The sequence below is a fragment of the Chamaea fasciata genome, unplaced genomic scaffold, assembly GCF_029207755.1.
Source record: "Chamaea fasciata isolate MVZ Bird 193981 ecotype frontalis unplaced genomic scaffold, bChaFas1.0.hap1 SCAF_16, whole genome shotgun sequence".
NCBI classification, from domain to species: domain Eukaryota; kingdom Metazoa; phylum Chordata; class Aves; order Passeriformes; family Sylviidae; genus Chamaea; species Chamaea fasciata.
Window position 1 is genome coordinate 7634510 of NW_027094101.1, and position 4265 is coordinate 7638774.

Consider the following 4265-nt stretch of genomic DNA (forward strand, 5'->3'; position numbering starts at 1 on the left):
GTATTCTGTGTCTTCTTCCTTTTGTTTGCTACTTGGAGATGGGGCCAGATAAGATCAGGGTAAGGCTACGTGGCCCAAACCAAAACAGCAGCAGTTATGAGCCCTCAGCTGTGCTTTGTAGCTGCTCTCCACACACTCAGCTTGGGCTTTGCAGGGACTGGGAAAGGACAAGCTGAGGTTTTTTCCTGGCACATTTTGCTTGCAAATGTAATTTTCCCTCTTGTTCCTCCTTAAAGCTGCTCTTCCCAGGACTTGCATTTGTGTGTTTTTCTCATGCTGCTCAGGTGAGTTTGATAAGTGCCTTTATTCCTTTTTTTTTTTTTTCCATGGGATGCATCTCAAGCAGTACTTTCATTCCCAGCCCGCTCCCTGTGCTGTCGCTGCAGGCTTGTTGCTTCTCGCGTTCAGGCCCTGGAGGGAGATGTGGAGCGAACCCTTGCAGATGGGGGAGGAGGCGGCTCCTGCTTCTGTATCCTTCCTCCTGCAAGGCAGCGATGAGAGCTTTGATCGGGTTGGACAAGAGGAGCAAAAGCCTTTCTGCTCTCGCTGGCAGTGTTGGAGCAGGCGGGGATGAGGTGAGGATGAGACTCTCCCTGTTCTCCTGCGCGGCTGTTTCCACAGCTGAGGAGCTGCAGGCGCCGCCTCTCCTGATCCAGCTCTGGAGGGCAATGCTGCCCTGTCGCTGCTGCTTTGTGCCTCCCTTTGCTCCAGGCAAAATAGGCTCGGTTAGCTCAGATGAGTGTCTCCAAACTGTTCACTCGGCTGCTGGTGATGTTTCCCTGTCTCTTGCCTGGAGCAAACTGAAGATCTGAAGGAAGCTGCTGGTGGATTCAGGAAGTGGCAGTGACTTCCATCTGCCGTGGTGATGCCAACAACTCCTCTGTCCCCTGTGTCCCAGGTGGACAGAGTCATCCAGAGCCACTGATGCTTTGGGAGGTCCAACAGCCCCTCTGCTCCTGCCCTAGGGGAGCAAAGCAGAATATTCTCCAGTCAGCATGGGAAAAGTTGTGAAGGGGGGGTCATACCCAGCCCCGAAATAGGCAGCTGTGGTTCCCTTTAGGGCAGCAGTTTCACATCTGTCTGCTGGTACTGAGTTTGGCCCACTGAGCATGAGTTTCCAGGGAAGGGACTGAGCAATCCCATCTCCAATTATTTATCTTATTACAAGGGTAAGTATGGACTCGTGCCTCTGTTCCTCCTTGCTTTCTCTTGGTACTGAGTAGGCTTTTGGGTTTAGCTGTGATGATCTGCCCAGTGGTCAGGCCCTGACACCCTTCACTACATTGGACTTGAGTCCAAGATGAAATAACTGAGCAGAAGCACAATCCTGGTGTGAACAGCCCCACTTGGGCTGTGGCTGAGCTGAGCACGCTGCTGGGAGCAGAGGAAGGAGGGAGATACCAGGCAGAGCAGCTCACACTGCCCCTGGCCTGGCTGGTTTGCAAGGTGGATGCTGCATCACTCATTTTTAGAGCCAGTGGGCAGGAAGGAGATGCCGAGGTGGAGCTGGGGCCAGAGGTGAGCACCAGCACCACTCTGATCCTGCCCAGGCTTGGGAGCAGCTTGTCCCTCTCTGCAGCACCCACATTCAGCTGGTCCCTGAGCATTCACCTCTCCCATGCCACATCCAACCCATGCAAGTCTCAGAGAGGCCCTTGGCAGAGGCTTCTTTAGCTAATTAATGATGAACTATGAGCTAATGAGGGCACTGTGCCCAGATTGCTGGAGCTGAGGACAGCTGATGCTGGCTCCTCCAGCACTGGGTTATGTTTTGGGTTGGGGATTTCAGCAGAGAGTTTTACTAAGTTACAGGTGGTAATAAAGGATTTGGAGATTGCTGTACTTGGGTAAGCTCATAAATTAAGCCAGAGGGTTTTGGCAGTATTTTGATGTTTTGGATTCTGTTTTGCAGGGGCAAAGGAAGGCCCTGGGAGAGATTCGTTTTTCCACAAGAGTTGTGTGGAGCTGGGGAGCACCAAGTGACACAGGGGCACAGATCCACTATGTCCATGTGATCAGATCCACCTTGTCCACACGGTGGGTAGAGTCACTTTCGGGTGCCAGTCTGGTGTGTGACTTCTCAGCATCTCCCTTGTCACTGCTGTCCCCTCCTCCTTGCTCTAGGGAGGCTGGTGACACCGTCAGCCACTGCTCCTCAGCAGCTCTAGATCGGGGCTGATAATTTATTTTATCTGTGGAGGGCAGGCAGAGGGAAGGACCTGTGGCTGCTGAAGGGAAGGCTTCTAGGGGCCAGCAGTGGTGGGCTGTGCTCTGCTGTTGTGCAGCTGCTGGATGGAGGTGCAGGGGCCTGGGGCCACAGAGTGTCCCTGTCCCCTCCTTGGGACCATCCCAGCCTTCTGTCCCCAGAGCATCCATGTCCTTTCTTCCCTCCTCTGGTACCATCCCAACCTTCTTTTCCTGGAACATCCGTGTTCTTTCCTTCCTCTCCTGGGAGTATCCCTTCTCCTTCCCTGGGAGCATCCCAGCTTTTTCTCCTCCAGAGCATCCCTGCATGTTCCCCAGCAGCATCCCAGTCTTTTTCCTCCCATAAACTCCCTATATTTTTGCTGGCAGCATCCCAGCCTTTTCCCCTTGGTGCATCCATGCTCTTTCCCTTGTCTACTCCCATAACATCCTTCGTCCACTCCTTCAACAGCTCTCTGCAGCACCCTCTGTGCATGCTGAGGGCATCTGCCTTGCCCTTGTGCTCCTTGACCTAGAGCAAAATATGAGGGGGGAAAAAATACTGATCTGTGCTTGCCTTCACCCAGCCCCTGAGCCAAAACTGCTGTGGGAGGCAGAGGGTGCTTGGCTGCTGTGTGTGCCACGAGCTCCTGCCCGGAGCTTGATCCAGCCGTGCTGGGATGAGGGGACTGTGCTGGGGCCAGAGCAGAGCGGGTCTGGCTTTGGCTCTGTGGCTGTGCTGCTGCTCTGCTGTGTTTTCCTGAGCAAATAATGCTGCAGCTTTTGGAATTGGGCCCAAAAATTGGGTTCTGGCAGGGGAGGGCAAAGCTCTGGGCTTCACTTAGCCCCACAGCCTTTGCTGCTGACTGAAGCCTGGAGCAGGGCTGGTGTGAAGGGAAATGCAGACCCCGGGCTGTGTCCCCTCCCTCTGCACCATCGGGGCACAAGGCTCCAGGGGTCCCCCCTGCTCTGTGGGCACCAAGCACAGTGAAATCATGCAGAGCATCTCTCCTCTCCTTACCCGAAAACAATTTTGGAAATGAAAGCCGAGAGAGACAGAGCCAGGGATGTTATCTCACCCCTTTTTACCGTCTCAGATAAGAAACAGCCTTTCATCTCTCCCAGGGTGAAAGGCAATTTGCATTTCAAGAGGTCAGGACGAAGCTTTTTCTCTTTACCATCCGAAATTCGTTATTCAAAGCCTATTTGGAAACAAAACAACACATGCACGGGAAGATGGCCTCTGCAGGCTCAAATTAACTGCTCCTGTCATCCCTCATTTCCCTGGCTGCTGCTGGAGGATGCGGGATCGAGGAGGAGGTACAGGCACTGCTGGAGATGTGAGTGGAGCAAACCTGTGAGCTGCTCGGCGTGGCTGGAGCTGCTCCAGGGCTCGGGGGTCTCCCCTGGGAATTGGCGGGGGGGGGCTTTGCGCTCCCCTGCCCTGCACAAGCTTGGCTCAGACAGGTCAGTTCCCTGAGGATAACTCCAGACCCTCCTCCCTGCAAACCCTGCTTCCTTCCAGCTCCCACACTGGCCTTGGGCTGGGACCTCAGGCTGCCTCCAACAACCCGATCCTGCCTAATAAAAAGCCTCTGACAGCCCGGAGCTTGGCTGGGGCTTGCTGGGCGCTGCTGCTTTGTTTTCTCAGCTGCTGCCTCTGCCCTCACTGCTGCCACATATTGATATCAGAGTTTGCATTAGCAGGTGCAACTCTGGGATATTAAATTACCTATAAAAAGCTGTAGCAAGGAAAGACATTGCTGGAGGCATCGAGGCCGCTGGTTTCAGGGTTTGTTTTTTACCCTTGGTTACAGGTGTTTTGTTTTGGTTTCTACCTTGCATTTAAAGGAGCCGTGAGGATGGGTAAAGTTGACTGAATAAAAAAAGGCAAGTAAAAAGTGGAGTAAAGAGAGGGAGAAATAAATAAATAAATAATCTTGTTTATTAAATGAAACAGCTGGGTAGGGAAAAAAAATGATCTCCGGGAAGAAAGCAGCTCCCTGGGCTATTTTTAGCTCTTTTGTTTCTCCCCCCCTTCCCACCCCCACCCTCCTTGCACAGTCTGAGGGTTTGGTGCA